Source organism: Hylobates moloch, unplaced genomic scaffold (assembly GCF_009828535.3).
Source record: "Hylobates moloch isolate HMO894 unplaced genomic scaffold, HMol_V3 SCAFFOLD_13, whole genome shotgun sequence".
NCBI lineage: Eukaryota > Metazoa > Chordata > Mammalia > Primates > Hylobatidae > Hylobates > Hylobates moloch.
Genome location: NW_026652288.1, coordinates 97,283,544 through 97,309,241, shown reverse-complemented (window position 1 = coordinate 97,309,241; position 25,698 = coordinate 97,283,544).

The following is a 25,698-nucleotide window of genomic DNA, read 5'->3' as shown; positions in this document are numbered from 1 at the left end:
GTGAACAGAGACCAAACTAGGTAGAAACATCATGAGATATTTTGATAAGTAGTTAGTATTTTTTCCAGATGTGTGCATAAGCACTGAGTATAACTTTTCCTTCTTTCCTTTTCTTTTTTAAGTATAATATTTCAGTGTTAATCACTTGCATTTGTCTAGTGCTTTGTCAATCATAATGCACATCCTCATATGTTTCTTCACAGTATATGCATGAGGAGGGTGGCTATTTCTTTTTATTATCATTCTCATTTTACAGTGACATAAATTTGTTCAAGGTTGTGTAGGTTCTAGGCTGGGTATGGTGGCTCATGCCTGTAGTCTCAGCACGTGGGAGGCCGAGGTGGGTGGATCTCCTGAGGACAGGAGTTCAAGACCAGCCTGGTCAACATGGTGAAAACCCATCTCTACTAAAATACAAAAATTAGATGGGTGTGGTGGTGGGCACCTTTAATCCCAGCTACACAGGAGGCTGAGGCAGGAGAATTGTTTGAACACAGGAGGTGGAGTTTGCAGTGAGCAGAGATCACGCCACTGCACTCCAGCCTGGGTGACAGAGCAAGACTCCATCTCAAAAACAAAACAACAAACAAACAAAAAACAAGATTGCATAGGCTCCAAGTGACAAAGTCAAACGTTACTCCAAAAAATTCTGGGTGCTAGAAAATCTCTTCCAGATCTCTTCCAGTTCTGAATTTTGGTAGCATAAAAGCTCTATGAGGACAGAGACCTTGCCTATTTGTTTCAGCATTGTATCCCCATTGTTTAGTATAATGCCTGGAAAATCTAAAGAACTCAATCAACAGTCGTTTTGGGTTCAATTGAAGTCTATAACCTGTGTTTTCTTGTAACATCAAGAGTTGATGCTGAAGAGATTGTACATTGAGGAATGCTAAGCAGTTGGTGCCCAAGAAGGTAACAAACTAAACCCTATATAAGACCCAAGACTATATGGTATATATCTGTGCCAGAGCAGCAAAAAATAGCACCCACAAGAGTATAGTGATTCATGTCACAGACAAACATCACCACTGCTTGTGACTGGGGGTGGGGTGAAGAGGCTGGTGGGATATCCCCTGATTCCATTCTTGCTTCTTCCTTTCCCTAAAGATACCTCTACAGGATGCTGGAGCTCCAAGGGTCTTCTATAATTTGGTCTGAAAAATTCACTGGGTTTTTCCAGTCTGTTAATACTTCCTTCTTAAAGCTTTAGCTTCTCAAATTGGTACGCATTTAATTTAGTTGCAAAATTAGTTGCTTATTAGTATGACATATTAAACCAACAATTTACCCATAAATAGCCTGCTATAATTTACACAGCATTTTCCCAAGACAATCATTTTATAGATAAGGAAGGAATATCAGGGGAGTTAAGTGTTTTTCCCCAGATCATACAACTAATAATATGCTGCACCAAATTTAGGTCTTTTAACTCAAGATCTCCAAGTCATTCTAGTAGGACACTTCCAATGTGACACTGGGGCTGCCTAACAAACAATCCATGAAAATAATGGACTATAAGAAAAGCAGGGACGCCTATTTGCTCCTGCTCAAAACCTTCTTTTATTCGCTATGAGTTCCATAAGCACAGCCCACTCTTTCCCACTCCCCATGCCCAAATCTCTCCTGATTAGGCCTGCAGTGACTAATGGTTGTTGTAGCAATGTCTGTGAATTTTAGGGTGGAGTTGGAGGACCTCATTTCTGAGCACTTTTCCCTGTAGTCACCTTCATAAGATCATGGTCCAGATGTGCTCTCTCAATATATTAAAAATTAAGCTCATTGTGTTATTTCCAAACTTCCTCTTTGTCTGTAGTCTTTAGCTCTGTCCAGAACATGCTCACCCGCCTAGATGCCTCAGTGAGCAAACCAGAGGCCATCCTAAGCTTCTCTCCTCCACTTTCTTTCTCTCCACCAACCAATCTGTACAACTAGTTGAGTCTTCCTCTGGGGTGGTTCTTCACTATATGTCTATGTCCTGACCCTAAAGCCACTTTCAAGTCCCCATTGGATCTCATTTGGGTTTCTGCAATATAGTCGCCTAACTGGTCTCCCTGTCTTTCATTTCCCACCAGTCTCTAAAATGAGGAGTATAAGGTGAGACTCTGCTGTGTACATAGTGGAAGGAGCAAGTCTGGGATCCATGTAAAATGCCGTATAACTTTTTTCAAGATCAAGCAACAGACAATGCCAGTATGTATGCTTGTTTCTGTCCTCTCTTACCAACTTCCTCCCCACCTTATTCTCATCACATTTCCTTCAAAGAAACCACACTGTTGAACAACACTTGGGCATTCTAAAGCAGGACTTATGCTTGGTCACAAAAAATGGCATCCTGGCCTAGACCAGAAGGAAGATCATAGACAGCAACACCTAACAGGAAGTTGACATGACCTCAAAACACACATTACACTTACATGCTGGGCAGGGGCTGGGGCTCCCCAGGATGTTTCTAAGCAGAGGTACCTAAAGAGTTTGTCTGCAGCCCCCTTAGGGACACACAATCTGCTTTGAATCTTTGTTACTCTTTCTTTGTTCACAATCCCCTGCTCTCTGAGGCACTATTCCACAGCAGGGACCAAGTGATGAGAAAGGACCACTAGGTTTTGGAACCAGAGGCTCCTGGTGATCATGGTTAATCCTCTTCACCTCTTGGATCAGTTTTCTCACCTGTTAAGTGACATTCACCAAACTCTCCTCATGGGTCACATTGAGAACCAAGAATCACATAACATATTGAGGTCGATGTCTGAGAGGGTGAGGACATTGGTTTCGGAGTCAGGAGAACTGGAGTTTAGGTCCAAGGTGTAATATTCACTATCTAATGTAGGCCCAGTCAGTGAGCCTCTCTGAACCTCTGCATCTTCATCTGTTAAACGTGATTAAGACTATGTCTCTCATAAAGGGCTGTTGTCAGGGTCAGGTGAGACAATGCCTATGAATCATAAAGTACAAGACATATCTAGTGTTATAATATTATTCTACTTGTTATGGAGTGCTTTCTAGCAGATAGATATTATATCATGGCAGAATTCTCTTTACAGCCTAACTCAGCATCTTGCTTGTTAGAGGTGCTCACTCTACATTTGTTGTCTGGGATTCATCACACTGAGTCTCTTGACCCTCCCTGCTTCGTGAGAGCATGCCCCCAGGGCATATGTGATGCAGGGTTGGAAAATCCCAGTGAAAGGGATCCTGGCTTGTCTGGAGGTGGCCTGTTGCTGTGGGTGGTCAAGACACCAAACAGTGGTGCAAGAACTACAAGATGAGACAGATCCTTCCAGGTGGGGAGCACTTACAGAATACCTAGGAGCATTTTGGTTAGATTGCCTGTTTACATGTGAGGGTACTCACACAAGTGTTTCTGGTGTGTGTGTATGTGTGTGTGTGTGTGAAGAGCAGAGAGCATTGGTCTCTTTGACCCATCAACCTTCTGCAGCCAAGTCAGCCATGCCTTCAGTGGAGCTGGGGAAGAATAGAAAGAGTGCTGTACTGGCATCACAAAGCCTTTGCTTTATCCTGGCTCTGCTGTGCCTCTTCTAGGCAGAGCCTCAGTCATATATTTTGTTTCCCTAAGTCTAACCTTCCTATTCTATAGAACCCAAATTGCCTCACAGATGTCTTCACAGATCACAGCAGGTGTTAAGGAGCAGAAAGCTCTTTGGGAAATGAAAGAGTCCCCTTCTTGCTACAGGGACTCTGAAGCACAAGGAAGACCACTGTCCCCAAAAGCCAGTATCCATTTCTACCTGTAGCACCACTGGCAGCACCTGCTGTTGGAAAGATCTTCTTCCACAACTTCTGAGAACTGTGCTCTGACCATGCCATACAGGGACTCACTGAATACTAAAAACTCTCAATTGTTCATGGATCGAAAGTAAATGAATAGGACACTGTAACCTAAAGGCAAGGATAAGAAAACTGGGATTTAAATGTGCTGGGACTGTAAAAACAAAAATGCTAAGGAGTAAAGCTTTACCTAGTAATGAAAACAAACCAGGAGAAAGAGCACCACACCAGAGCTTAGAAAGCTTCTGTTCTTTCCTGCTCTCCCCAATTGTTCCCTGAGGACCAGGCCATATCTTCCTCATAATTGCATATTACTGTGCCTGGCACATACTAGAAAGCTATTTAAAATTATGTACTTGTTAGCATATTGGCATGATAATATGTTCACAATGTATCATAGTGAGTTATAACAGCAGTATGGGCAGTGTGTATACATTTCTGTAAAGAAGACTGGAAACTGTTGGATAAATAGCATTATGTCTGCATGATATAATTCAAAGTTATATTAATTTTCTTCTTTTTAATTTCTAATCTGTAATTTTCTACATACAACATATGTTAGTTGTATAATCAAAGTTTAAAATGTACATATAAATATGTAACTAAACAGTTGATCCTTGTACAATGTGAGGATTACGGGTGCTGATGCCCTGCAGTCAAAATTCCATGTATAACTTTTAACTCCCACGAAATTTAACTGCCAGGAGCCTACTGTTGACAGAAAGCCTTACTGTTGACATAAATGGTCAATTAACACACATTTTGTATGTTATGTGTATTATGTATTATATTCTTACAATAGAGTAAGCTAGATACAAGAAAATGTTGGTAAGAAAATCATAAGAAAAAGAAAACATGTTTACTATTTATTAAGTGGAAGTGGATCACCATAAAGATCTTCATCCTCATCATCTTCACCTGAGTAGGCTAGGAAGGAGGAGAAAGAGGAGGGATTGGTCTTGTCTCAGTAATGGCAGAGATGGAAGAAGTGGAAGGAGAGGCAGGAGAGAGGCAGGCACTCTGGGTGTAACTTTCATTGAAAAAAAATCGGCATATAAGTGGACCCATACAGTTCAAACCTGTGTTATTCAAGGATCAACTGTATTTTTTAGTACATCCTTTAGCTTTTCATTTCCTTTTGGACTTTCACAGTAAGTTATAAAAATAGGGATTTGGGAGTTTGAGAAAAAACGAGATGTTAATTCCTGTAAAAATTAAAGTGTTTGTAAAAATTGTCATCAGAAGCAATAATGGAGGTTGTTTTTGCTCCCAATGACATACAAAGCACCACTAAATGTGAGACACTAACATGTAGTAGGAACTTTAAAAGAGTTCATACTGTCTAACCTGTTAATTCCAATCACATTGAAAACAAGTCATATATGGAGACTTGGCTCACCAGACTCAAGATATCTACATCCTGGATCACTATATTGATTTAAAGATTTTTTTAGTTTTAAAATGTCAGGTGTACACACGTCATTTTATAGAAATGTTCGTATAAAATAATGCTGTGTGCTGTATATATCTACTTATAATTCTGTGAAAACTTATGTTTATTAAGAAATATAAAAATTCAAGCAATGTAAAATAGAAGTTACTTATAAGTTATTTATTTCGTAGCATCACTTAGTTTTATCATTTTTTATTGAAACCAAGTAGAAAATATAAATGCCTGCACATCCATAATTAAAATACTTTCCAAGAGTTCCTCAAAACTTCAGACAGTTGTAGCAGAAGTTGATAATGAAGCAAACATTCATAGACTACACTATTGCTGGGAGTGTAAATAGATCTGTGTTCTCTATGCGTGACTTGGATATACATATGTCAAGTTTTAAAAGTGTCATTCACTTAGTTCCATCAATTCTATGTTAAGAATCTCATTCGGCCGGGCGCAGTGGCTCATGCCTGTAATCCCACCACTTTGGGAGGCCGAGGCGGGCAGATCACGAGGTCAGGAGATCGAGACCATCCTGGCTAACACAGTGAAACCCCATCTCTACTAAAAATACAAAAATTAGCCAGGCATGGTCGCACACACCTGTAGTCCCAGCTACTCAGGAGGCTGAGGCAAGAGAATTGCTGGAACCCAGGAGGCGGAGGTTGCAGTGAGCCAAGTTTGCGCCACTGCACTCCAGCCTGGGTGACAGAGCGAGACTCCATCTCAAAACAAAACAAAACAAAACAAAAATCCCTACAAGGACAACTATAAAACACTGCTGGAAGAAATCCTAGATGACACAAACAAATGGAAAAACAGTTCATGCTCATAGATTGAAAGAATAAATAGTGTCAAAATGTCCATACTGTCCAAAACAACCTACAGATTCAATGACATTCCTATCAAGCTACTAATGTCATTTCTCACAGAACTAGAAAAAACTATTCTAAAACTCTTATGGAACTAAAAAAGAGCCTGAATAGCCAAAACAGTCCTAAGCAAAAAGAACAAAGCCAGAGGAATCACATTACCCAACTTCAAACTATACTATTCAGGTGAAATATTTGGATCGTTCAGAAAAAAAAGAAGGAGAAGAAGAACAAACTATGCTATAAGGCTAGAGTAACCAAAACAACATGGTACTGGTACAAAAATAGACACATAGACCAATGGAACAGTATAGAAAACCCAGAAATAAAGCCACATGTATAGCCATCTGATCTTCAACAAAGTTGACAAAAATAAACAATGGGGAAATGATTTCCTATTCAATAAATAGAACAGAGATAGCTTGCTAGCCATATGCAGAAGAATGAAACTGGACCCCTAGCTTTCACCATAAACAAAAATTAACTCAAGATTAATTAAGGACTTAAATGTAAGACATCAAACTATAGGAATCCTAGAAGAAAACCTAGGAAACACCATTCTGGATATTGCCTTTGGGAACAAATTTATGACTAAGTATCCAAAAGCAATTACAACAAAAACAAAAATAGACAACTGAGACCTAATTAAACTAAAGAGCTTCTGCACAGCAAAACAGGCTAACAACAGAGTAAAGAGACAACCTATAGAACGGGAGAAAATATTTGCAAACTATGCATCCAACAAAGGTCTAATCTAGAATCTATAAGGAACTAGAACAATTCCACAAGCAAAAAACAACCTCTTTAAAAAAAAAAGACAAAAGCTATGAACCATAACTTCTCAAAAGAGGACACACAAATGACCAACAAACATGAAAAAATGCTCAAGTTCACTAATCATCAGAGAAATGCAAATCAAAACCACAATGAGATACCATTTCACACGAGTCAGAATGGTTATTATTAAAAAGTCAAAAAACAACAGATGCTCTCAAGACTGTGGAGAAAAGAGAATGCTTGAACGCTGTTAGTGGAAATGTGCATAGTTCAGCCAATGTGAAAAGCAGATTGGAGATTTCTCAAAGAACTTAAAACAGAATTACCATTTGACCCAGCAATCCCATTACTAGGTATATATCCAAGAGAAAATAAATTGTTCTACCAAAAAGACACATGTACCTGTATGTTCATCATGCACTATTCACAATAGCAAAGATGAAGAATTAACCTAGGTGCCCATCAATCGTGGATTGGATAAAGAAAATGTGGTACATATATGACATGAAATACTATACAGCCATAAAAAGAATGAAATCATATCCTTTGCAGCAACATGGATGCAGCTGGAGGCCATTATCCTGAGTGAATTAACACAGAAACAGAAAATCAAACAACACATGTTTTCATCCATAAGTGGGAGCTAAACAGGGGACACTCACGAACATAAAGATGGCAACAAAAGACACTGGGGACTACTAGAGGGGGAAGGAGCGGGGCAAGGGTTAAAAAATTGTTGGGCACTGTGCTCAGTACCTGGGTGAAAGGATCAATCATACTCCAAACCTCAGCATCACACAGTATATCCAGGTAACAAACCTGCATATTTACCCCCTGAATCTAAAATAAAAGTTGAAATTATGTTTAAAAAATTCACTCAGGAATAACCAGAGACCCAAAGACATTTATCTCATTATTATTTGTGATGGGAAATAAGAGAAGTTACCAAAGTGTCCAATAGTAAGAAACACATTGACTCACTATAGTCAGAGGGTGAAATAACTAGGCATTTATAATAAATGTTCTTATTATAATAAGAACATTTCATAGTGGAAGAGTATTTAATATTATGAAAAAGAGTTTCATTAAAACATACAAACAGCTGGGCGCAGTGGATGACGCCTGTAATCCCAGCACTTTGGGAGGCTGAGGCAGGTGGATCACTTGAGGTCAGAAGTTCAAGACCAGCCTGGCCAACACAGTGAAACCCCGTCTCTACTAAAATACAAAAAACTTAGCTGGGCATAGTGGCGGGTGCCTGTAATCCCCAGCTACCCGGGAGGCTGAGTCAGGAGAATTGCTTGAACCTGTGAGGCAGAGGTTGCAGTGAACTGAGATAGCTCCATTGCACTCCAGCCTGGGTGACAGAGTGAGACTTCATCTCAAAACAAACAAACAAACAACAAAAAAAAATACAAGCATTAGATTAGCAAATAGAACATGCCATGTAATTACACTTTTTAAAAAAGTGAAAATCAAAATATTGACAAAGGTTTTTTCTAGGTGGTAGAATTATGAGTAATTTAATTCTTTTTTAAATTTCCAAATATTCTATAATAAATATATACTATTTTTCAGTTAATGAGCATTCAAAATGGATAGCAGCCAAAAGTTCTGAGGTAGACTATTTTTTTGTTAAGTTGAAGACAGAAATTTCATCCCCCATATCCAAATCCTTTTGACTCTACCTGCCAAACATATCTTTTCCTCACTAACACTTCCCATGCCCGCATAAGATACAGAAAAATTCCTCAGCCTGATCCTGCTGCTTCCTGGATGGGAAGCCTTTCCTCTGGGCCTCTTCTCTAGTCTGCTAGTATCAGTCTGGAATTGAAGGATCTATCTTCACAGGCCCTCAGTTTCCTCATCTTGAAACGAAAGCTTGAACTTGATAAATTCAGAGGTCCAATCCAAGTCTGGTCATGAATAAAAGCAATGAATTCAATTTTTATAAGCTTTTCTCATCATTGGCTTATATGGGACATCTACATAATATTGATAGCAGATATTTATGATGCAGTGAATTTATTATGGGTTTTCTCCTTTTTTTTTTTTTCTTTTCAAGACAGAGTCTCACCCTATTGCCCAGGCTGGAATGCAGTGGTGCGATCTCAGCTCACTGCAACCTCCACTTCTCCCAGGTTCAAGTGATTCTCCTGCCCCAGCCTCCTGAGTAGCTGGGATTACAGGTGCATGCCACCATACTCAGCCAATTTTTTGTATCTTTAGGAGAGACAGGGTTTCACCATGTTGACCAGGCTGGTCTTGAACTCCTGACCTTGCGATCCACCCACCTTGGCCTCCCAAAGTGCTGGGATTACAGGCATGAGCCACCGCGCCTGGCTGGTTTTCTCCTCTTGTGTAGAACAGTTTAAGTGGCACGAAGCCTCTAGACCTTCCAGACCAGCCTCCCTTCTGTGTCCTAGAAGATCAAGACAGGCACCTGATGTGACTGTCGTAGCATTGATTTTTATTTCTAACCATTTTTTCTATATATTTTATGTTTTATATTTTATCTTTTGTCTTTTACTTATTCTTTTTTATTTGTGTGTATATGTGTGTTTATTTCTGATGTATTACACATAAGATGAAGGCTTTAAATTTTCCTGTATGTAGAGGGAAATAAGGAAAGCCCAATTTCATGTTGAACAACATGATACTCTGATTTGAAATCCAAACTTGATTTTTTATTCTAGTCTGATATTTAGAAGTTGATAGCCACATTAAAAATTATGAGTCCCAGCCCACATTACGATACATGAACTGTTGTTTTGAAGTCATGTTTCATCATTCACATAAAAATGAGGTGTTAAACACTAATTGCATACCTGGCACCTGTGTGGGAACTCTTCCCTCCAGACAGGCTCAGCCCTCCACTCAGGGAGACCCACAGGAGAGAGCTCCACCCAGGGTGGGGCATCAGCTTGGGCTAGGGAGAAAAGCAGGCTCATCCAGTGGTGTGAGGCAGTGTTAGTGTCTACAGCTCCCAGAGAGCATACTGATGACTTTCAGGTGATGTATAACTAACATGTAAGTGGGTCTCTTGTCCACTAACAAGGCATCGACTGCGGAGCATTTACAATCTCAACTTCCAGTCTGGAAAGCATGTCATTCAGGGTACAATAGGACCCTAGACCCAAAGCTTCCATTTCCATCAACCCTCTCCAACTTTGTAGAAAAGTCATTTTCTCTTCAAGCTTAGTAGATAGATCTTTCCTTCACAGACGAGACGTGCTCCTTCAAGAGCTCACCTAGGGAGGGTGAGGGTGTTAGATCTGGGGCCAGGCTATGTGTTTCTGAATCCTGGATTCTCTCCTTCCTGGTCGTGAAAGCATGGGCAAGTCTTTTAACTTGTCTGGTCCTCGGTTGAGTTGTCTTGGCTATAAAATGGGAAGAAAAATAACAACTCTTCCCTCATTAGGTTGTTGTGAGGATTAAATAGTGCTGAGAATAGTGCCTGACACAAAGTAAGCATGCAATATGTGTCAGCTATCCCCATCAGTGGGATAGTACAGCATGGTGTGTTATATGCTTTAATAGAGGTGTGTGGCAGGGAAATGATTAATTCTGAGGGATTCACAGAAGACTCCTGATCCAGTTAGTGTTCTATCAGACAAGCAGAACCACTTTGTATGATATAGGACCAGGAATTTATTGTCAGACCTTACTGAGTACAACTGTAGGAACTGGCTAATCAGTATATGCGAGGCTGTTGCTTCTGAGTTTGTGCTGGACTTTAAGGGTAGGCAGTGGAGAAAGAGAAATAGGAGTGGAGCAGGAGAGAGCAATGATGGTCTGGACCTTGCCAGGCACACTAGAGCCTATTCCTGTCTCCCACTGCCTCCAGCTGAGAATGTTGGTGACCTGCAGAAAAATCTGGTGACCTTCCTCACAGAGCTATTCATGCTGGCCCAGGATTCAGAGGGCCTGCAGAAGAGAAGTAGGAACTGCAGAAGCTGAGGGCTCAGCTGCTGCCCCACCTAAACTAGGTGAGTCAGCAGATCAGAGACACATGTGTAAGACACCACAATGTGTGGTGTCCTGCACCAACCTTCTAAATATTAAAACAGTAGCTTCACTTCTATATTTCAAATATCATGCAAAATCTCTTGTGGCCAAAGCTAATATGGAACTATGCAGGGAAGGGGGGTCTGAGAAATGTAGCTCCATCTTATCTAAGTTGACCCAGCATAAATTAACCACATCTGCACAAAGGAAGCAATGGAATGGGTTCTAAAAGAGTAATTGTTTGCTATGAGGACAAATGAGAGGATATTCCGGATTCAGGGAAGGTAGTGTGCAGAGCTATGAAAAAGTCTGCTGCATTCAGGACATTCATAGTGGCTGCAGCATAGGCATTTTGCTACTAGGCCATGGAATTAGCCCAACATAACCATGAGCCATGGTAGTTAGAGGAAGCACAGATCCACCTATCCATTGAATCATATTTTTTCATTAACAAAGACTGGCTTCTTTTTCTTCTCGGCTAATGTCTTTCCCATTGCCAAGGCAATTAAATAATAGCAGTGAAAGGAGCATTGAGCCTGGAGCCAGGAGACCTGGGTTTTAATCCCAGACTTGCCCCATGCTCTGTTGGTGACTTCAGACAATTTTTTCACTCTCTGAACCTCAGTAACCTCATCTCTAAAAGGAGAGATTGGAACAGAAGTGACAGCTAAATCTCTAGTGTCACTTCCAACTTTAACATTATCTGGTTCTTGGCAATTATAGCATGACAAAAGGGGTACGGTAATTTTCATTCTGGTGAAAGCCCAAACAGAAAATGCAGGACTTTCTGTCACATCGCTTCACTTTTATTTCTAGACCTTGGAAGCTGGTAAAATGGAGCTGCCCATGGTTTGTCCTGGAGTCTAGGCCTGGCCTAGATTAGGTGTCCAAGGTCAGCTCAAGGCTAAACCTTATTTGTCTTGGAAGCATTAGTCTTTCCTGTGCTGCAATCATCCAAGGCTGTCAAGAAATGTTGGATGAATGAACATACGGGATCTGGTCCTGGATTGGTCTATAGGCTTAGAAATTGTTTGTATGGATGACTTTGAGGGGACCCTATACACACTTCCCCTCTTAGGGGAGACTCTGAATTAGAAACAGGTTCTTCAAGTCCACTCTAATATTGCCCTATATCTCTAGGAGGATTACAGGATTGAATAAATAGGGAGTGGGTCAAGACAAAGGTCTAGTGCATATGTGAAATTATGCAAATTCCAAACAAGAAATGGCCACCTGGCCCTAGATCTTACGGACATACTAATAAATATTTCTGAATGGAATAATTCTAGACATAGGTATCTATCCCTCCTAAATTATTGGGGGGAAGTCAGACTAATGCCTCAAACTTTTTGGTCTATTTTCAAAGATGTTCAAATGTTGCAGCCCAGGGAGGCTGTGGTGGTGTTCTTTGTCACGACCAATAAAATGTTCATGTATTTAATTTTCTTTTCTTACGGAAAAACACTTTTGCTAAGAAACAAGGCAGTATTATTTTATGTACACAACCTGTAATTGTGGGAAGCATCAGCTTTGGAGTCAAGAAACCTGGTTTCAACTCTGGGCTTTATTGCTTAATAGTTGTATATGTAGTGGATGAATTATTTCATCATTGAATCTCAGTTTCTTTATCTATACAAAGGGCATGATAACACTGTTTATAGATCTTAAAACAGATGATACATATAAACTGCATGGCATATGGTAAGTTTTCAATAAGTACCATTTATTTTTCTTATTATTTTTCAAAAAGTAAATATAATAAAGATACCATATTTCTGAGTTCTGTCATTGTCTGTTATTAGTTTGTTGTGTTATATGATTGTCCTTGCAAGCAGACAAGTACTGCAATGACCAAGAGCTTGAGAATAATTTAAGAAAAAAAAAGTATTGTTACTACTATTATTATTTGCATACAAATTGCTATGACACTTCCAATTTTGGAGGCAAAACCCATTTATCCTTTAAAGTTTAAGAATTTTGAGGGTGTATCATTGTGGCAGTCAATCTCTGGCTTTGTACAATCATATTTTAGACATGAAATAGCTCTGAACATTGAAAGCTGAAAGGTTCTTAGAGGCCATCCTGAAAAGCCCTTCTACGGGTGAAGAAACTGAGACTCAGAGACAGAAGTGGCTTGCCCAAGATCTCCCACATGAGTAGAGACAGTGTGAAGACTGGAATTTGTATCTTCTGATTCCTCATCCAGTAACAGCTTGTTGCCCCAGAGCCTTTGCTGACTCATCATGTAATCTTGGAAAATTCCCCTGACTTCTGTTTACTGGTCTTTCCATGAAACAAAAGATGGCGAGGATAACTCATGACCCATACCTCATGCAGATGTCAGTGGATTTGTTAGGACTAGGCTGCAATACACATTCGGCTCTGTAGAACTGGGCACGATCCATTAATAATTCATAAAAGACACTGAAGTATTACAAAGGGAAGTGGTTTGTCATTGTCAGATGGAAGGAACCTCCTTTCACGTGGTAGGGCAATTCAATGTTTTGCAGTCCACAGTGTACCCAGTGACCCTGCCTGAAGTCACTTAACCTCTCTCAGACCCACTGTACTCAACTGGACACTGAAGATATGGCCCGGAGTATCATTAAGTTTTCTTCTAGCCCTAATATTCTCATACTCCATCAGTTACTTCAGTTTAGAACTCCATCATGGACTAACTGCACTTCCCCATGATAAGGATCCATAGCAGCTGAGAGTCACCAGCAAGAAAATCAAAGCAGCTGATGAGAATGAAATTGAAAGTAGGAAAGGAGTATAGATTTCTCTTTAAGCATTGCCTATCTGGTCTGGAAGCGTTACCATGTAAAGATACACTAAGATCTCTGAACATTGAGTAAGATTTCCAGTCAATGTTTCAGAAGCATCCCAGATTTCTTGTCTCTCTTCTGTCACGGGGTGAGCACCTTTCTATGGACTCAATCTATGGACACGTATTGACAAGCTGTAATGAAAAGCCAGGATACGTGGATCCAGGCCAGGATTTAGGGCCAGTTTTTTTTTTTTTGGCTTTATTTAATCTCACTTTCTCTGGGTATGAAAGACAGCATGGAAGAGAGCTATAATGCCTGGCCGGGGAGTTGCAAAGGCCTATTGCTGGCTGGCTATTTTAGCCTTGGCCTTGCTGGTTCCACTGAACCTCCATTTCCTCCTCTGTAAGACAAAACGGTAGGTTAGATGCTCTTTACAGTTCATTTAAATGCTAGTCTTCCACTTTTTGGCTCTCCTGGGTTTTCAGAGCAGAGTCTCTGAAGGAAGCATCCTTGACCAAGCTTCGTTTCACAGCCCAGAGATCTCCATTCCTGTTCCCTCAGGGGCTTGGGCACAGGAATTGTGTTGAATCCATTTGCAACTGAAATCTGTTCACTGTAATAAGTATTTGTGTTCCAAAAATTTTCTAACAGCTTGTAATAAATAAAGCCAAAGGCATTCCTCAAGGAACTGCAATTAAAGATGCATCATGGTAGGGTTGGAGGTAGCAGGGGATCTGGAGGAGGGAGACGAGGCTTTCTCTTGAAATCCTGCTAAGGACAAGCAGCTACAGCTCTGGTACCATAAAGTTGCTGAACTGACAACGCTTTAATGGCATCACCTCTCACTAGTCTCAGTTTAATATGTTCCCTGAAGGAATCCTTCATCTGTGGAGACAGGCATAAGCTGACACATTCATAGAGAGTCTTCTTTAAAATGAGCCTAATGAGTTGACTGTCACTTCAGACGGGTTGGAAATTAATCTGTGGATGAAAGAGTTAAATTTCACCAGCTTGAGCTGTGCAGTGGGCAAGCCCCAGCTGAACATTTGAGGAGCGAACACGCAGAGATAGACAAAGTTCTTCAGGTTCAAAGGCTTGTTTTGGAAAAGAATCCAAAAAGTTCAGATGCTTTTGCTGAAGCTTATCTGATTTATTCAAGCTGGGGATAGGAGAACGCAGAGGCATTTGTGGAGCTAACCAAACATAAGATGTGTTCTTACTTTGCTCTTGCTGCCTTAGCTTTTCGGCTTATGTGTGTTTTGAGGGGAAATCTAATCCACATGTTTCAGATCCTTGGTACTGGAATGCATGAAGGTGCTGGCTGGTCGTAGGGCAGCTCAAATGACCAGGTGATGGGTAAGCATTATGGAGATCATCTGGGCAGAAATACATCAAAGAACGGAGAAGATCAGTCATTTCCCCAAGTACTACTATTCCCTGGGGCCTTGTCATCATCTGGTAGGAGGGAGGACCATGCTGGAGTGTGCATGGGAGATTTTCACAGCCAGGCCTGGAAGTGGCGCAATCACTATTCATTGAGGCAGAGAACAAGGCAGAAAAATGTGAGGGTTCAGGAAAGAGAAGTAAAGTGACAGGACACCATATAGTCTGTGATCCCGTGTACAGCTTAGAGGACGTGCATAAAAACCTGAATTTGGAATTAGAACACACAAGCTTGAATACTTGAGCAACCATAGCCCCAGTTTCCTCCCCTGTGAAATGGATATTTTAATCAAAAATCCCTGCTTCATGCGGTTGAGAAGACTGAATGAAATAATAGTGATGAAAGTTCTTGTTTCTGTGCTTGGTGCAAAAAAAAGGCACTGAATAAATATTTATTTTTTAATGTTTAATTTAAGTTAGATTTAATGCAATTCCTGGTTCCTTTGTGTGTTCCCCAAACTGGTTTACCCTGTCTCCAACCCAAAAATTATCATTGTCACTCTGAGAGCAGCAAGAAGTACATTATCTCTGGAGAACAATATAAATTGGCTCACATATTTTATTCCACGCTAAACAGCATGATTTCAAAATGCTGGAAAAAGCCAGAGCCAAAGTAAATTCCCCCAACCTTTCTCTCTCTCTCTCTCTCTCTCTCTCACACACACACACACACACACACACACACACACACACACACACGTGAACTTTTAAACCTTGCAAATCAGACAAGTGAAAAAAAGAAAGAAAAAGCCCAGCCTTCCATTGCTTCACATCGTATATATATCGAGTTCACTTCACAAACACAAGGTGCACTGTCAGAAGTGCCTTTGGCAAAGTTTGTACTTTGCTTGAATTCTAACTTTTGTTTACCAAGGTAATAAACCGGTCCTCTGCTGCACCAGGTGTAAAGCTATTATGAAAAGGCATATTTGTATTTCACCCCACCTCAGATGAACGGTATGTGGGACATCCTGCACGGTAAGAGCAGCCTGGATTTATTTACAGAGAGAGGAGCTCAAGCACAGAGAGGAGTGTCTCCAGGCTGGTAAAGGCTGAGCCCCTGTGAAGATCTGGTCATCTAATCTTCCTCTTGCCTTTCGGCCACCTGCCCCTTCAGGCAACAGCGCCTGCCCTCTTTGCAGCGACAAATCATCCAGCCTGCCAGCAACCCTCCAGGGGCCTTTGCAGTCTCTGCGTAGGCAAGTTACGTCTTCCTGAGTTTTTTGTCCTAAATTTTCAACCAATCTATTATTGACAAGCCTTGTACAGCCAGATTACAGTAAGCAAATGCAGCAGCTGAGGAAACTTCTCCTACCCTGTGCCTGAAAATCTCCACAAGCTTTTCTTCCCCTTCCTTCACAGGAACTGGTCATACCCTGATGGGCTATCTGAGGCCTGGGATGGGTGGGAGGAAACTTTCACCCAAATCTCTGACTGAGCTAAATGGCCCGGAACTCACTCTAAATCATCTACTGAAATCCTGGCACAGAAAGGAGGAAAGAATGTATGGAAAAGGGCAGACTTAGAATGCCAGGGCCATTAGCCCGGGCAAGTAGAAGAGCTGCGAAGGGGGTCCCTGCGCTGTTGTTGATTCCAGGAAAGTCTGGCAGACCACCCAGAAACTTGCATAAGGCACACAGCAGCAGCAGTGGCATCCCAGCTCAACACATCGGCTGCATGACACAGGCAATTTTCTCAGTCCCCGGCTGGAGCCTGGAGCCTCCCATTTGTCTTCTGGGAGATAATTCCAATTTCCTCAGAACTTTGGGTTCTCACATTTCCTAAGCCCCTACTAGGTGCAGAAGATTCAGCCAGGGGACTAGCCCATCTTAGGAGCTCAATAAGTATTCTTAAACAATGAATTGGGCCAGGCGCGGTGGCTCACACCTGTAATCCCAGCACTTTGGGAGGCTGAGGTGGGCAGATCACTTGAAGTTAGGAGTTTGAGACCAGCCTGGCCAACATGGTGAAATCCCGTCTCTACTAAAAATACAAAAATTAGCTGGGCATGGTGGTGGGCACCAGTAATCCCAGCTACTCAGGAGGCTGAGGCAGGAGAATGGCTGGAACCCCGGAAGTGGAAGTTGCAGTGAGCTGAGATCACGCCACTGCACTCCAGCCTGGGTGACAGAATGATACCCCCTCTCAAAAAAAAAAACAAAACAATGAATTAATTCTAGCTTTATCACTTTAAAAAGTGAAATCTTGAGCAAAGATCCCTTTGTGAACTCATATTTATTATGTCTAAAATGGGAATTATAAAAGTTATTACCTTTCAGAATTGTTACAAATAAGAAGCAGGTGAAGAGCCCTTGGTAACCTCGCAAGGACAGCACCAACATTGACGGTCACAGTCATGTCTAACACCTCCTCATACTCGTGCCTCTTGACCATGCTTTGCCCGTCATTGTCTCCCTTACATTGCCTAGAAACTCAATGCAACACACATCCATTGAATGACTACTGAGGTTTAGGTACAGTGGAAAGCACAGTGTATAGAGATTGATAAAACATCCTTGTCCTCAGGGAGCTTAGTAAATGAAGAACCAGTGTTGGGAAAAGACATTTCATCACTGAACACATCATTATTAAGTGTGTAATTGTCAGTCATTCAATCACTGTTCATTGAGGGCTAATTATGGACCAGGTACTGCTCTTGGCATTGGGCAGTGTTTTAGTCAGGGTAGCCTCATGTAATGAGTCAACACAGAACTTATTTCTTGCTCACATAACAGTCCTGGAGGAGAATGTAGGTTGCTGGGGCAACTCTCCTTCACTTAGTCATTCAAGAGGCCAGGTTTCTTTCATCTCGTCCCTCTACTATTCCCTGGGGCCTTGTCATCATCTGGTAGGAGGGGGGACCATGCTGGAGTGTGCATGGGAGGTTTTCACAGCCAGGCCTGGAAGTGGCGCATATATTTCTACACATGTTCCATTAGCTGGAACTCAGTCACACCTAACTACAAAGGAATCTGAAATGAGCCCTGCTCTATTTTCAAGAAAAAGAAAGATTTTGGTGAACATCTAACTGACTGATACAAGGATATAGCAAATAACAAGATCGTGCTCCTATCCTCAAGGGGCTTACAGGTTTGGGAAGGTTATGCTACATAAGTAAACACATAACCAAAATCATCTCAGGTAACATGAGGAAAATAAAATAAGGAAATGTGACTGTCGTTTAAGGTGAAGGGGCCTTTCTTAGATGGAGAAAGCGGTCGTCTGACTAAATAACAGTCGAGCTGACACCCAAACGATGAACAGTTACCAGTTAAGAGAAAGACAAGAGGAGAGGAGTTCAGCAGAAGCTACAAGTTCAGGGCCCTGAGATGGGACGTGCCTGGCATATTGAGAGCAAAGCAAAGGCCAGTGTGGTGTGTGAATGAGGGCAGGACACACAGAATGAGAGCGGGAAGCTAGGGAAGGGCCACGTGATGAAGGGCCTTAGAAACCATGGTAAAAACTTGGATTTTAAACAATAAGTTATATTTCAAGATTCATGGCGACCGACACAGAGAAGGAATATACGCCAGTCTGGCAGGAGGGGAAACCATGCTGGAGTGTGCATGGGAGGTTTTCACAGCCAGGCCTGGAAGTGGCACATATATTTCCACTCATGTTCCATTAGCTGGAACTCAGTCACACCTAACTACAAAGGAATGAATGAATCTATCCTCGGATTCATTAATCCATTCATTGCTCTTCCCTCAACCGCAGAGGGATGACCCTTGTGTATCCCAAGTACCCACATCAGCTGGCTTCCCCCTGGGCACAGCCAGTGGGAGACATTGTCAGGAGACAGAAGGGCAGGAGGCAGGAAGAAGCTGGGTTTATTTCTCTCCCTTTCTGCCTCTGCCAGCACCTCTGGCTCGTTCTGTCCCCACCCATAGCTCCAGCTTCTACTGGACAGGCCCACCGTGGTCCAGTTTCTACCAGGTGACCCTGGCTTCTGGAGTCCAGTAACATGACCTCCTTTCTTTATCTCTCTGGCTTAGTCTAGCAGCACCAGCATAATAACTTCTGCTATTGCTAATGTCTGGGTTAGCTTCTTAACTTCTTCCACCACCTGTGTAGCCAGTGACCTACATTAAACTCCCTCTGCTTAGACACTTAGAGTAGCTTCAGTTTCCCTAGTGGGACCCTGATGACTGATACAAGGTACAAATCCCTTGCTGTGAGAATGCCCTCTCAGCACCAGGTATCAGGCCTGGCACATAGGAGGTCTACAGTGAATGCATTGCTGCTGCAACAACACAAATTTATTCTCTTGCAGTTCTGGAGGTCAGAAATCTACAATGGGTTTCACTGGGCTAAAATCAAGAAATCCATAGGGAAAAATCTGTTTTCTTGCCTTTTCCAGATTGTAAAGGCTGCCTGTATTCCTTGGTTCCTGTCGTCTTCTTCCATCTTCCAAGCCAGCAATGGCAGGTCGAGTCTTTCTCAAGATACCACCACTCTAGTTCTGACTCTTCTGCTTCTGCTTCCCTCTTTCCCACTTATGGGTCTTTGTGATTACACTGGGGCCACATGAATAACCCTAGATAATTTTCCCGTTTTATGGTCAGCTGCAGCAAGCTTAATTTCATCTGCAACCTTAATTCTCCCTTGCCATGTAATATAACATATTCACAAGTTCAGGGCATTAGGACATGGACAGGACATGGACATTTTTGTAGGGCCATTATTCTGCCTACAGAATTGTGTCTGAGTAAATAAGCCAGAATGGGAGAGGGGAGGCTATGAGGGTTTGCTAAGGAGACAACAGCAAAATGCCTTATACTGCATGTAGTAAGAACTCAATGCCTGTGAGTTGAAATGAACATAGAGGCATAGAGGTACTTTGAAGAGGGCATTTGGGTGCCCTGGTTTAGAGGTTCTTTCTAGGATGCTTGAAGCACAGCTTGCAGTTTCACACCCCTGAGAGTGTACTCTTGTCTGCTTCGCCTGGAAGGCAATGCTGGGACACAGCTCCTGTTAGTCTCTCACCCAGGATGGCACGTAGGTTTCTTGTTTTCCCAAAGAAAGGTTCCCTTCGGAGAGGGGAGTGGGTGAAGGCAAACTGTTGGCTGCAGCACGTGAGGCCCATCAGTTCCAATTCAGGGACAACTGGAGTTGATGCAGGCGTTCCATCCAAATGTAATCAAACGCCTCCTGTTGCCAGACGATGTGCTATTCAGTGGGGGGCTGGTGAGGGTTGTTGTGAATCCGAGATGCCTTCTGTAACTTTATCAGATGGGTACTGGGAGGAGAGGAAGGAGAGCAGACAGAGAAATTCACTTCACTGGTAAATAAACTTCCAACCTAGCAGATTCCTGAAAAACTCCTGAAACTGCCTACTGGGGAGAAGATACACAATGAGACCGTGGGTGGTGAAGACTCAGGTGGGAGGATCTGTGTCAGTGTAAGCCCGTGGGGCAGCGCACACGGCCCAAGATCTCGAGGGAAACCCTGGATCCCGCTCCTCCTCTTCTTTATGTGTTGGGGGTGGGTTGGGGGTGAGTTTGAAGAGGACAGAGTTTCGGTAAGTATAGAATGGCTTTCTCTATTTTAAGCAAGATTTTATGGAAATGACTTTCTTTAAACTGCCTCATTTGAACTGGAATTCCCCCACCCACCCCTCCCACGCTTCCTGCCCACCCCCAGCACCCTAGGGCAGAACAAGATGAGGAAGAGTCCTTGCCAGGTCTGATCTTGGAAGAAGGTGAAGCCTGCCTTTAGGAGCCTGACATGGGGGTTAATGTCTTAGTCGCTACACCGCCGAGACCTGCAGACTCTTGATATCTATGTTTCTGAGCTTTTCGAATCACTTTGGTTACTGAGGACATCTTTGAGAAATCTTTGGGATGGATGCCTGTTAAGGGAGTGTGTCTCGGTTGAGTACCTTCAACTACTGTTGTCAATTTGAGAACATTATTTAGAAAGAGTTGTACTATATAATTTCGCTTATGTAACTGGCATAGAGGTAGTCTAATTGCATCTTTTATCAGCACAGATACATTGCATTAGGGATGTATTTCCTTCTCATAGCATTTTTCGTTTCCTGAGAACCTTGAAGGATTAAGGGCTATTAACTCACTCCAAAATGTACAATGGTAGCCATAGGACTCCCCTGGAAGGATTTATGAGACGTTTAAGAGAAAGTCTGGTTGTGGGAGGCAGGGGCGAGAGAGAAACTGGCTTTTCATTGCGTACCCTTTTGTGCCTTTTGAATTTTGTACCTTATGTGTGTGTTAGCTATATAAAAATAAACAAAATATATTTTGTAATATTCAGAATCATGATTTCAACTACATAAAATCAGACATATACAAACAAGGAAACTATAATAAAATTTCAATAGCACTCAACTCCGTATAATGAGATTGTTTCTCTTATCTTTCCTTTTCGATATTTTCTACATCTTCCTCAATTAAGAATAATAATAATAAATGGGGCTTTTTCAATGATTTTATAAACTGCATTTTTTAAAAAATTCTACTTTGAGCTCTGGGATACATGTGCAGAATGTGCAGGTTTGTTACTTAGCTATACATGTGCCATGGTGGTTTGCTGCACCCATCAACCCGCTATCTAGGTTTTAAGCCCTGCAATGCATTAGGTATTTGTCCTAATGCTCTCCCTCCCCTTGCCCTTGTGTGATGTTCCCTTCCCTGTGTCCATGTGTTCTCATTGTTCACCTCCCACTTATGAGTGAGAACATGTGGTGTTTGGTTTTCTGTACCTGTGTTAATAAACTGCATTTTTTAAACAATCAGGGAGAATAGTGTTTTCACATGCCACTGCTATATTAATCTATAGATCAGGGCTTGAGCCAATACAACAGTCTCCACCCATATGCCTTTTTCCTTTTCCAGTTTCTTTTCAGTTTGCCAGTGAGTGGGCTGTTTCTAGGTCTAATTCGTGGATCTCTGGTTGTTCACTCAGTCATAGTGAAACATCGTGAGTACATCACCCTTCGTGACGGCTAGGTTTCAGCGGCTAGGTTTCGTTTCAGATAACCTCCTTGTTATCATGATCACATCTTCCGTCATCCATCACCATCACCCAGTGTCAGCAAGCTCTTCTCAGTTCAGTGCCATATGCATTTTTTAAGCACCTGCAACCTTGGGCCCCTCATAGAGCCATGTGCTATGGGGCATGCGGAAGTGAATCCAAACTGTTCCACCCACCAAGATGCTGAGTCTTGGATAGGAGACAGCATATATGGAGTTAGCTTTGACTGGAGCCAGAGAGTGGTGAGTGCTTTCAAAGATATCATGATGCAATATGACTATCTGGTGGGAGAAACAGGGAATACCTTTGAAAGGTAGCATGGAATATAATGACTTTCTGATGGGAGAAACAGGGAGGAAGCTTTCCTTCCTTTACACTTTCTGCATTCTTCACTTTGCTTCTCTGCATGTCCTTTGTCACACTCTGCAATATGTTATGTCCTTGTCTTGGGCCTTTCTTACCTACTACGGCCCAGGTGAGTATGCAATGTGATAGATATACCAGCAAAATGCTATGGGGCTTAGAGGAAGCCGAGATTAACTCCACTCTGGAGGCAGAATTCTTTGGGGAGGTAGCATTTGAACAGACTTCGAGGGACAGATGGCATTTAGATAGCAGAAAGCAAAGGAAGAGTGAGCTGAAAGAAAGAGGAGGGCAAAGGGAAGTGGGTTGCTGTGCAGTGATGCACTTTTCTGAACTTCAGATTCTACAGCTGCAATGTGAAGTTGATAGCACCACTGGCCCCAGAGGTTGCTGTGAGGATCGAGCGGTGCACCCAACAGCACAGCTAATATTTACATCACACCCACTGGGTGCCCACCGTCACATAGCTAGCAGGAGCAGGGCCAGGAGACACATCCAGGGCTTGGAAGGAAAGCCCTTGACGGCTATCTTATAGCATCCTCAAAGGATGAAAAAGTCGTCCATAAACCACTTTTACAAGTGTAAATTATACCACTCCTTCTAACCTAAACCTGACACTTGGACCCTAGAGTTTTCTGATCTAAAATTCTAGTTTGTTTCTGAGCTTCCGGGATAGTCAATAGCCTGCTGACCTGGTATCTAGTCTGATTTCCAGGCTGTTACTCTAGATGTGAACACTCTCAGAACTCAAGGGTGGGATTCAAACCGGAGGACACAGCCTGATTCGACCTGGCTTGAGGCATTGGGAGGGCCACTCACCCTAGGTCTGACTGTGATCAGAGCTCCTTGGCTTCCTCTCTGAGGAAACCACCAGCATTCAGAAGCCCCTCTTAGTTCTAAAGTTCTCAGCTGCTGAAGACTTGAGCCACTTAGACGTCTTCCAGGTTGATGGCCTTGTTGAAGAGAGGCAGCGGTGGGTCAATATACTTCCAGGTATGTGAAAAGCCAAATAAAACAGTCTTGCCTTTGCTTAATACCATGATGCCTTCTTCAGAGGAGACTCATTCTTACTGGAGAAATGCAAGTTAACTCATAGCCCAGTGGAATCAAGTCTTGCAGCTGGTGTCATGGTCGTATTCCCTGAGAATGTTCTCCATTATTTGTTTTGAATACCGCTGTGGTGGCACCTGCGATGTCACCATTACCACGATTGACAGAAAAATTATCCTGGAATAAAAGTTCCTTTTCTTTGGTCTCTCAGGAAAAAGAAAAATCTTTAGAGTGATATCACATGTTTGTCCTGTGCCTTTTAGCTTACAGTGTCTTTCACATAAATTACTTTTGGTCTCCTAACAACCTTGTGGTGATGTGTGTATGCAAGAGGGGATATGGCACAAAGAAGGCTCATGGAGGAGAGGAATTACTTCCTCTAGATTCATGGGGTCCCTGAGGCTCAGAGAGGTCAAGCAACATGATGAAGTTCCCACAGGCCGTCAAAGATAATGCAGGAACTCAGATGCTGGTTTCCTGCCTCCAGACTTCATGCACTTCTAACTTTCTTGAGCTCCCGGGGACAACACATCTTTAGGTCAACAGAAATGGAGGGAGCCTCTTTGTTTGGTTATTATACCTTCTGAAGTCCAGTCTCAGCTACGTTCTTCTAAGGAATCCATCAATTTTAGTTGAAAATGCAACAGAGGTGCTGTTTCTCAACTGGGGGCAATTTTACCCCTGGGGGACATTTAACAATGTCTGGAGACATTTTGGGTCGTCACAACTGGGCAGAGGGGAGTGGGTGTCCCTAGTATTTAGTGATTAAAGGTTAGAGATTTTACAAAACATACTACAATGCACAAGACAGCCACCACCCCCACCCCCAATAACAAAGAATTATTCAGGCCAAAATGTCTAGAGTGCCAAGGTGGGGAAACTGTGTTGGAGGAAAAACAAAAAACAAAACAAAACCAAAAAACCCTACCTCCAATTCCCAGATCACATGCACTTAGAAAGATTTTCATGTCTCATTTCTAAACCAACTATAGACGTTTTGCAAGCATATTTTTCTCCTATCATAAGGAGGATCTGCTAAATATGTCATAGCTGGAAGGGGAAACTGAGGCCCAGAGAAAAGAGGTGACTGTTCAGGGTCACCCAGCTAATAAATGATGGAGAAAGAACGGCCCATTCTCCTGCCCTAAAGAGAATGCATTTTCTACTTCATCATGCTAAGCTTTGAGCCATTTTCTGACTCATTGATTCAATAAATGTTGTGATCTGAATATGCTCACTAACACAGACTTGCTTATAGCTTATTCTCATACAAAAATGAGGAGATGTGAAAAAACCCAATACAATGTGAGAAGAACCTCATTGATTCTGCCTCAGTTCCCTTGATGTCTTTAGACCCACACCCATGGCACAGCTAGCTGCTGGATGGAGGGGCTTTTAGTCTCTTTTTGAAGAGATAAAAGGTAAAAGCTCGCTACTGGAAATGAAACTGACGTCATTGAAGCCCTCAAGTTTCCTTGCAGAAGGCACATTACTGAAAATATCTAAGTTTCTTGGAACTTCAATCTTTTTTTTTTTTCTTATTTGATTTTCATTGCTTGTTCTGTTGGTTTAATGTTTGTTTTTCACTCAGCCAGTCAGTGAAACTGGGTTGGTCAGTGAACTTTCTAGGGACTGGAGGTTTCACTTTCAGGGTCTAAAAGTTTTGGTTTGGGCTTTTAAAGCCTTCATTAAGACAATTAGGGTTTAGTATTCTGGGCCAAGAGTGAATTGAAAATATATGCATGCAAGAATTGCTTAGATAGTATTTATTGAATAGGTTAATTTCAACAAAATATTTATCCAACATGTGCTCTGTATTAGGCTCTGCCATAGGCAACAGAGAAACAGCCTGAGCAAGACCACGATGCTTTCTTCCCTCTATTGCTGACAGTCTGACTGGGGAAATTAATCAGTAAATAGTTCTCATCTACCCCTTAAAAAAAAAAAAATCCCTTACACTCTATGGAAGACTGAGCTCAAATTTTATTCTCTTACTAGAATATCCTTACCTTTTTTAATTTATCAAATTCCTATTCAGTTTTTGGGGATAAAAGCAAATGCCAACTCTCAAAAAAACCTTTAGAAATCTCCCTAGGTAATCAGAAAGTGCTTGTTCAGTACATCTTCAACCTCTTCTCCAAATGGTTACAAAACTATTCAGCATGCATTGTGGCCCCTTGTGGGAAAGCGGTGT